Source organism: Triticum dicoccoides, chromosome 1B (genome assembly GCF_002162155.2).
Source record: "Triticum dicoccoides isolate Atlit2015 ecotype Zavitan chromosome 1B, WEW_v2.0, whole genome shotgun sequence".
Classification (NCBI taxonomy): Eukaryota; Viridiplantae; Streptophyta; class Magnoliopsida; order Poales; family Poaceae; genus Triticum; species Triticum dicoccoides.
The window spans coordinates 110,835,055-110,845,353 of NC_041381.1; positions in this window are offsets into that span (position 1 = coordinate 110,835,055).

Genomic DNA, 10,299 nt, shown 5'->3' on the forward strand with positions numbered 1-10,299 from the left:
TTGTGACAAAATGCCTCTTTGGTGTGACAACAAAAGTTCCATCAAGATTTCTCTCAACCCGGTGCAACACTTCAAGACGAAGCATATTGAGATTCGATATCATTTCATCCGGGATCACATTAGGCGAGGGGAGATCGAGCTCAAGTATGTCAACACTCATGATAACCTTGCAGATATTTTCACGAAGCCCTTGGATGAAGCAAGATTTCGCGAGTTAAGGCATGAGCTAAATATCATTGATTCAAGCAATGTGACTTGAACCCTTGCACCCCCCACCACACTCATCTTGTTGTCTAGTTTAGGTGTAGGCATGGACATAGGGGGAGTGTTGTTCTCTCAATGAACTCTCCCTCCCCCCCCCCCCATTATGCATAAAACGATCAACTCTTTCACATTAGCCATTTTTGATGGTACTTGTGCTTCAAAGACGAGTTTTGGTCATGGGCCCAAGGATAATTCTTCGCGGTGCCATACCAATTGACTCAAATATAGGTGGCTCCGGCCACCGCCCTCTCTTGAGAGAGGCCAGAGCTCGCTCTTCTTTCGTGTGGTTGTCTTGAAGGAGTGGATTCTGGACCTTTGTTAGTGTGTGTGTTGCCTTGTTGGTCTTTTATTTTCTTGTCCTTGCCTTCCCGTGCTCCTTGTTGTGCTTGAGTTTTTGTCTAGAGGCATTTTTTGGTTGCTGGCGGTACTACCGCTGCTGGCGAGCGGTACTACCGCCCTCCAGCGCGGTACTACCGCTGTGAGGCGCCGGCAGGGGGTTATATCGGGGCAGGGGGAGTTTTCTTCTCCCCCATACCCATTCGCACGCCCCCTCGCTCTGTTCCTATCTCTCCAGCAACCGGCGCCGCGGGAGGGCTCCGGCGGATCTCCCTCTCCGGGGCGTCCCTCTCCATTTCCTTCTGTGGAGACGATCCCCACCTTGTCCTCTTGCCATGGATGCCGGTATTGCCCCCGTTCTCACTTTCTTTTTGTCTAGATTTCCCATCTAGCATCTTAGGGGCAGTAGCAGTTGCATCTCTAGATTTTTGGCCAAATCTAGGCTTGAGTAGAATGGAGAATGCTTCTAGACAATTTGGATTGATGTTTGGTTGGAGTATTTTTGGATTTGGTAGGACGGTAGTGCCGGATCTGTCCACGGTAGTAGGAAACTGCTGTTTCCCCGTCTTGAGCGGTACTACCGCCCTCTCCAGAGTGGTACTACCGCTTGGAGCGGTACTACCGCTTGGAGAAGTACTACCGCTCTCTATGGAGCGGTACTACCGCTTGGGGCAGTACTACCGCTAGCAGGGCGCGGTACTACCGCCCCCTACTAGTTTCCATCATGCTCTTACCTTTCAGTGATCCTTTTGCTTGTGTTTTGTGGCTTATGCTCGTTCTTTCTAGTTGTTTGCGTGTTCTTGTGTGTGGTTCTAGGTGATGAGCTTCCTGAGCATCCGGCTCATCGTGTCAACCCCGGTCGTGCCATGTCCAAGCGTTACCGCACGACTGAGTCTGTCGGAGGTTCCTCAAGTGCTCCACCTCCACCTCAACTCCAAAAGAAGACTGGTGTCAAGCCGAAGCACTCTGGCAAAACCGTGACAGAAATGCAACCCAAGGAGTTCTGGGCAAGGCGTCGCCGCAACCCCTATGAGGCTGACCAAGATCCCACTTTGGTCAATCATCCGTTCTGGAACAGGTTCCAGTTCGCCATCTTCTTTGATGTTCTCAAAGCCAAGAAGAACCTCTTTGCCAACGTGCACTCCATCGACACCGACCATATGGAGAAGGATCCTGAGTACTTTGGTGAAGATCTTGAGATGTGCACTCAACTGAACATTCTTAGGGTCATGCTATTCAACAAGGATTATGATGCTGATATTGTGGCTCAATTCTATGCCACGGTTCATCTCGGGACTGACGAGGACAGGACACTGACTTGGATGACCAATGGCAAGCTGCTTTCAGTCAAGTGGAAAGCTTTCATGGAGTTGATTGGAGTGCAAGATCCAGGACTTGAGTCTCCTGTCGACTTTCGCCCACACCGCAACACCAACGCCACTCACAAGCAAGCTCTATGGCCCTACTGCACTTTGAGGATCAACCCTGAGACGAAGAAGGAAACTTATGAGTTGCCTGCCTATCTGGATATTCTTCACCGTATCTTCAGAGAGACTCTTTTCCCTCGTATCGGGAATCTGGATCAGGTTCACTCCTATCTCGTGCACATGCTTCTCTTTTGCCAGCGTCAGAAGGAACAGAACACCGGAGAGTCCCTGGATATTTCCCATGTCATGTGGTCTGAGCTGTTATCTGCTATCTCCGAGCGCAAGTGCCCGATTTACGGCCCGTTCATCATGATGCTTATTGAGAAGGCCTGGGCTCGTGTCTATCCCAAGGTGATGCTGGAGACTGGAGAGTTGGTGTCTCACGACATCAAGCGTCTGAGGAAGAAGGATAACTGGGGCACTCATGCCCCTAAGACTGGAGTTCCTTCGTCTGCTACTGCCATGGAGACCGAGGAGGAGACTGGGGTTGATGATGATGATGATGATGATGATGACTACATGCCTTCTGAGGCAGAGCCCTCTTGGGCAAAGAAGCTCAAGTCTAAGATGAAGAAGTTGTTCTGCATGGAGGCTCATGGTCAGTACATGACTCATGTGGCTAAGAAGAAGGCTCGAGGTCGCCACAAGGAGCTCATGCGTCAGTTGGGTGCTACAGTCAACAGTGGATCTGAGGACCAGCTTACTGAGGAGGAGGAGTGGATTCAGCAGCACTGCCCGTGGACCGATTCTGATGCCGAGCACTTCCCGACCGATGACGGTGGCGCAGATGATCCCGCTGAGATCTGATGTGTGTGTCCTTCTACTGCTATCACCTGGAGCCGTAGCAACACTCCCTCTCCTTTTTGGTGTCTCGATGCCAAAGGGGGAGAGAGTTTAGGGATTTGTGCTTTCTTCCGTGTTTGTGTTTTCCTTGCTATTTGCTTTGTTGGTTTGTGTCAGTGAGACCTAAGTTCCCGTCATATGGTGTGAGACATATGTGATGGAGTCATGTACCTAGGGTAGGGTCACAGACCTGATCTAAGTACCCTGCCCAAGGACACCCTTAGAAGAGATCACCTTCCAGTCGACCTACGAGGGACTCACTTGACTGACTTGAAGGACTCGACCACGAAGACTCACTCGACCACCAGAAGGACAAGAGGCACTCTGCACTGCAACGGTCTGTAATTAAGTAGACTTTATGATAGTAAAGACACTTTATGTGGGGCGTTACCAGTAACGCCCCGGACTTAATGTACCTTAAACCCTTCATTACGTGGGCTGGCTGGGGTCCTGGCACACTCTATATAAGCCACCCCCCTCCACAGGCAGAAGGGTTAGGCACCCTGTAATCCATATACACATAATCCACTCGACCGCCTCCGGGCTCCGAGGCGTAGGGCTTTTACTTCCTCCGAGAAGGGCCTGAACTCGTACATCTCTTGTGTTTACAACCTCTCCATAGCTAGAACCTTGCCTCTCCATACCTACCCCCACTCTACTGTCAGACTTAGATCCACGACAGTTGGCGCCCACCGTGGGGCAGGTGTTTTAGCGATTTTGTGGAGAAGTTGCGATTCTTCCGAGTACTTTCATCATGGTAGCTGCTGGAGTTTTGGTCGAGGGTCGAGAGATTCGTCTCGGTGCTCTCACCTTCGTCGCCGACGACTCCGCCTGGCTCCAGGAGGCTCCACTCGACGTCGATGCGCTCCCCGTCCGCGGTGCGACGCATTTTCGCGCATGTGTCCGCGGCGCTCTGCTGCGGCAACCGTCGACCCCATATCGGTCGACTCCCCTATCGACCACCCTCCCGGTCTCCCACCAGCGCAAGCGCTCGGGTCGGTCGAGGCTTCAGCGGTGGGTGAGACACGCGGTGGCTCACCAGACGGCCACCACCCAAGTTGCGGCAATCGAGCCCGACGAATCTCTCTACGGCCTGTTCGATCTGTCGACTGGCTCCGTAGAGACTGCATCCGAATGTGATAGCAGTGATCCAGCGGCGGAAATCCTGATGGTCGACGGGCCTCGCAGCCCCCCTGGCTTCGCCCGTGATGGTGGGGCAGGCGACGGAGGCGACCCCGCACGAGACCACGAAGAGTACCAGCCCGAGCCACTCGACTCTCTGCAAAGAGAGGAACTTCGCCACAGGAACATGGATGCCCTGCATACTCCCATCGCAGGAGAAACCCCCGAGGCTCGCGCCTTGGAGGAGGCACGTTTGGCCAATTTGGCCGAACGCGCTCGCCTGGAGAATCTTCAGCGAGCACTCGACGAGCGCGCGCGGCAACGAGTTCCCGATGCCAATCGACGTCAACTCTTCCCGCAAACTTAGGTATATTGAACCCCAATCCAGAATTTAGCAGCTGCGACCCGTATAGCAGAGTCCATCCAGCCCTCTCAGTCGGAAGCTGGCAGAGGTTTGATGCAGATCAGGGATCTGCTCCGGGCAGCAGGAGATCAGAATTCAGCTGTGTCGCAGTCGCGCAACAGAATTCACAGTCGATCCGTCGCTGCGAATACGGTTCAGTCGGCTCACAGTCCCAGATCGCCTCCGCGGCGTGAAGGGCGCGAGAATCGGCGAGACCAATATGGGACCGACACGACCGAGATGATAGGCGTCGAGTGCCCACTTCCCCTCCGAGGGGTGGGTCTTACGCTCCTCGGCAGCAAGATGACAGACGTCAGCTCAGTGCGGGGCGAAGAGTTCCAGTCGACCCCAGAGAACCAGGCTTCGACGCGTGATCCATTATTGTGCAAGGCTTGGTCGACCGGAACAGAGCCCATCGAGGTGGACTCGACAGAGATGCGCCCACGAGCAGTCGAGTGCACGTTTCTGGTCCGGAATGTTTCAGCAGAGCTATCAGAGCCGCAGTGATTCCTCCCAATTTCAGGTTGGCAACAGGAGTCAGCAAGTTCACCGGTGAGTCTAAGCCTGAAACTTGGCTTGAGGACTACCGAGTGGCGGTTCAGATTGGTGGTGGGAATGACGAGGTGGCCATGAAGCATTTGCCCCTCATGTTGGAAGGTTCTGCCAGAGCGTGGTTGAATCAGTTACCTCCTAGCAGCATTTACACTTGGGAAGATCTGTCCCGAGTGTTCGTCAGAATGTTTGAAGGAACTTGCAAGCGACCGGCTGGATTGACGGAGCTGCAAGTCTGCGTGCAGAAGACCAATGAGACTCTCAGGGAGTATATTCAGAGATGGATCACTTTGCACCATACTGTGGAGAATGTGTCTGATCATCAGGCAGTCTGCGCCTTCAAGGATGGTGTCAAGAACAGAGAATTGAGTTTGAAATTTGGTCGAACCGGAGACATGACCTTGAGTCGGATGATGGAAATTGCTACCAAGTACGCCAACGGCGAAGAAGAAGACCGACTCCGAAGCGGCAAGCACAAGCCGAGCCAGTCGGAGAAGGGAAACACCAGTCGGAAACAGAAGCGGAAGGCTGAACCGGCAGCTCCTGGAGAGGCTCTGGCCGTAGCTCATGGAAAGTTTAAAGGGAAACCAAAAGGATCCTGGAACCCTAAGAAGGTAAAGGATAAAGAAGGGAACGACGTGATGGATATGCCGTGTCACATCCACACGAAGAAAGACGAAGAGGGGAATATCATTTACCCAAAGCATACCACTCGCCAATGTCGACTCCTGATCCAGCAGTTTCAAGGAAACCAGTCTAAAGACAAGGAAAAGGAGTCGGACAAGGCTGAAGACAAGGAGGACAGTGAGGAAGGATATCCGCATGTCAACTCCACTCTGATGATCTTTGCAGATGTGGAAAGCAAGAGTCGATTGAAAGTCATTAACCGCGAGGTGAACATGGTTACCCCAGCAAAAGCAAATTATCTGAAATGGTCCCAAACACCCATCACATTCGACCAATCTGATCACCCGACTCATATTGCCACCCCTGGGAGGCAAGCTTTGGTGGTCGATCCAGTTGTCGAAGGCACTCGACTGACAAAAGTGCTGATGGACGGTGGTAGCGGGCTGAATTTGCTGTATGCAGACACACTGAAAGGAATGGGCATTCCGATGTCCCGACTGAGCACCAGTAACATGAGCTTTCATGGAGTTATACCAGGGAAGAAAGCCGAGTCACTCGGCCAAATAGCTCTGGACGTGGTGTTTGGTGATTCGAAACATTTTCGCAAAGAGAAGTTGACGTTTGAGGTCGTGGATTTTCAGAGTGCATATCACGCCATTTTGGGGAGACCAGCTTATGCACGGTTCATGGCTCGACCATGTTACGTGTACCTCAAATTGAAGATGCCCGGCCCCAAAGGAGTGATCACTGTCACCAGTGATCGGAAAAAGGCAGAAGAGTGCTTTCAGAAGGGCTCAAAGATTGCTGATTCCCAGGTGACAGCGGTCGAGTTTGAAGAATACAAGCAAAATGCAGATCCGAGTGATTTGCTGTGATCCAAGAAACCCGCCACAGAATCTGCATTTCAGTCGTCCGGTGAGACGAAGCCTGTTCACATTCACCCGACCGACCCTGATGCAGCTCCGACCCACATCTCCACAACACTCGACCCGAAATAGGAAGAAGCGCTCATCCATTTCCTCCGTGAGAACTGGGACATTTTTGCATGGAAGCCCGCTGACATGCCAGGTGTTCCCAGGGGACTGGCTGAGCATCGCCTAAGAGTCGACTCATCAGCAAAACCAGTCAAAGAGCATCTTCGGCGGTCCGCCGTCCAGAAGAGAAAAGCCATTGGTGAGGAAGTGGCTCGACTGTTGGCGGCAGGATTTATTCGAGAGATATACCACTCCGAGTGGCTCGCTAATGTCGTCATGGTTCCTAAGAAGGACAAATCGCTCCGAATGTGCATTGATTTCAAGCACATCAACCGGGCCTGCCCGAAAGATCATTTTCCTCTCCCTCGCATAGATCAAATTGTTGACTCGACCGCGGGATGCGAGAAATTGTCTTTTCTAGACGCCTACTCCGGGTACCACCAGATCCGTCTGTACGGACCCGACGAGGTAAAAACAGCTTTCATCACTCCATTTGGGTGCTTCTGCTATATCACCATGCCATTCGGCCTCAAGAATGTCGGAGCCACATTTATGCGAATGATTCAGAAGTGTCTACTCACTCAAATCAGTCAGAATGTGGAAGCGTATATGGATGATATCGTCGTCAAGTCACGAAAAGGTTCCGACCTGCTCGCTGACCTCGCCGAAACATTTGCCAACCTCAGAAGGTATGATATCAAGCTCAATCCATCAAAGTGCACATTCGGAGTTCCTGGTGGCAAGTTACTCGGTTTTCTCGTTTCCGAGCGAGGGATCGACGCTAATCCAGAAAAGATCGGCACTATTCTCCGAATGAAACGCCCTGTGCGAGTGCACGATGTCCAGAAGCTTACTGGATGCTTGGCCGCATTAAGTCGATTCATCTCACGACTCGGTGAAAAGGCATTGCCTCTTTACCGACTGATGAAGAAGGCAGACAAGTTCGAGTGAACTCCAGAAGCTGATGCAGCGTTTGCCGAGCTAAAAGCTCTGCTCTCCACCCAGCCGGTGCTTGCTGCTCCAATCAGCAAAGAGCCTCTGTTGCTTTATATCGCAGCCACAGGACAAGTCGTCAGTACAGTGCTTACGGTCGAGCGGGAAGAGGAAGGAAAAGCTTTCAAAGTTCAGCGCCAAGTGTATTATTTGTCTGAAGTCTTGACTCCATCCAAGCAGAGATATCCTCATTATCAGAAGCTTGTGTATGGAATATACATGACCACAAAGAAGGTTGCTCATTATTTCTCTGATCATTCCATCACAGTCGTCAGCGACGCTCCACTATCAGAGATTTTGCACAACAGAGATGCAACTGGTCGAGTGGCGAAATGGGCGATTGAACTTCTTCCCCTTGATATCAGGTTTGAGGCAAAGAAAGCCATTAAGTCCCAGGCAATAGTAGATTTCCTCGCCGAGTGGATTGAACAGCAGCAGCCGACTGAAGTTCACTCGGAGCATTGGACCATGTTTTTTGATGGCTCTAAGATGTTGAATGGTTCCGGTGCTGGGGTTGTCCTGGTTTCCCCCAGAGGAGATAAGCTCAGATATGTGCTCCAGATTCACTTTGATTCCACCAACAATGAGGCAGAGTACGAGGCCCTCTTATACGGATTGCGCATGGCCGTTTCACTCGGCGTCCGTCGCCTGATGGTCTATGGCGATTCAGATTTAGTGGTCAACCAAGTGATGAAGGAGTGGGACGTGAGAAGCCCAGTCATGACTGGATACTGCAGTGCAGTGAGGAAGCTGGAAAAGAAGTTCAAGGGGTTAGAGCTCCATCATATACCCCGACTGAAAAATCAAGCAGCTGATGATCTAGCAAAGATAGGTTCCAAGAGAGGAGCCATTCCGAGTGGTGTGTTCTTGGAGCATATACACACTCCGTCAGTCAAAGAAGATCCTTTCACCGAAGAAGCTCCACAGCCCAAGAGTGCCACAGATCCAACTGAGGTTGAAGTCCCAGCAGTGGTCGACTTGGTCATGGAGGTCTTGGTGGTCATTCCCGACTGGACAGTTCCGTATATCGCGTATATCCTGAGAAAAGAGCTTCCGAAGGATGAGGAAGAGGCTCGACAGATCGTCCGTCGATCTAAAGCCTTCACCGTAATCAAAGGATAGTTATATAGAGAAAGCGCGACTGGAGTTGGTCAGAAGTGCATAACACCAGAAGAAGGTCGAATCATCCTTAATGATATCCACTCGGGGACCTGTGGTCATCATGCGTCCTCTCGGACCATCGTGGCCAAAGCATACCGAGCCGGATTTTACTGGCCAAAGGCGAATGAGATGGCGAAGGAAATAGTGGATAAGTGCGAGGGATGTCAGTTCTACTCGAATATGTCGCACAAGCCTGCATCAGCTCTGAAGACCATTCCACTCGTCTGGCCTTTCGCAGTATGGGGGTTGGACATGGTCGGTCCTTTGAGAACAGGTCGAAGTGGCTTCACGCATGTACTGGTGGCAGTCGACAAGTTCACCAAGTGGATTGAGGCTAAACCAATCAAGAACCTTGATGCCGGTACTGTTGTTAGCTTCATCAGAGAACTGATATTCAGATATGGAGTCCCACACAGCATCATTATGGATAATGGGTCGAACTTTGACTCGGAGGAATTCAGGGACTTCTGCAACTCTCAAGGCACACGAGTCGACTACGCTTCAGTCGCCCATCCGCAGACGAATGGACAAGCAGAGCGAGCCAATGGCCTGATTCTCAAGGGATTGAAACCCCGACTGATGCGTGATCTCAAGCATGCAGCTGGAGCATGGGTCGACAAACTTCCCTCGGTGCTTTGGGGACTGCGGACCACACCTAATCGATCGACCGGAAGAACTCCATTCTTCTTGGTCTACGGAGCTGAAGCAGTCTTGCCGAGTGATCTTCTCCACAATGCTCCTCGAGTTGAGATCTACAACGAAGCAGAAGCTGAACAAGCGCGGCAGGACGCAGTCGACCTTTTAGAGGAAGAAAGGGAGATGGCTCTGATCCGATCGACCATCTACCAACAAGATTTGCGTCGTTTCCACGCCAGAAATGTGAGGGGTTGAGCCTTCCAGGAAGGAGATTTAGTTCTCCGAGTGGATCAGAAGAAACATCACAAGCTTGCTCCTTCTTGGGAAGGGCCCTTCATCGTCACCAAAGTTCTCCACAACGGGGCGTACCGTCTTTACAACGTCGAACATAATATCGACGAGCCCCGAGCTTGGAACGCGGAACTACTCCGCCCATTTTACACTTAAGTTTATCACTCGGATGAGTTGCAATAAAGTACTCCTGTAGTTCATGGATTTCAAAATAATAGTGTCATAGTTCCTCCATAATTTTTGTCACTTTTTATTTTGTCCAATAAAATTTTCCCCTCAGTGGGTGACTTAGCCGCGAATCCGTTTCGCCTAAGTTTGTAAAAATCCTACCAAGTGGTAAGCCAGACTTCCACTCGGAGGCTTAGCTGCAGCCCGGTGCTCGCCTAAGATATAAAAATCCTACCGAGTGAAGAGCAAACCTCTCACTTGGGGGCTTAGCTGCAGCCCAGTGCTCGCCTAAGATATAAAAATCCTACCGAGTGGAGAGCAAACCTCTCACTCGGGGGCTTAGCTGCAGCCTAGTGCTCGCCTAAGATATAAAAATCCTACCGAGTGAAGAGCAAATCTCTCACTCGGGGGCTTAGCTGCAGCCGGTGCTCGCCTAAGATATAAAAATCCTACCGAGTGGTAAGCCAAACTTCCACTCGGAGGCTTAGCTGCAGTCCAAGTA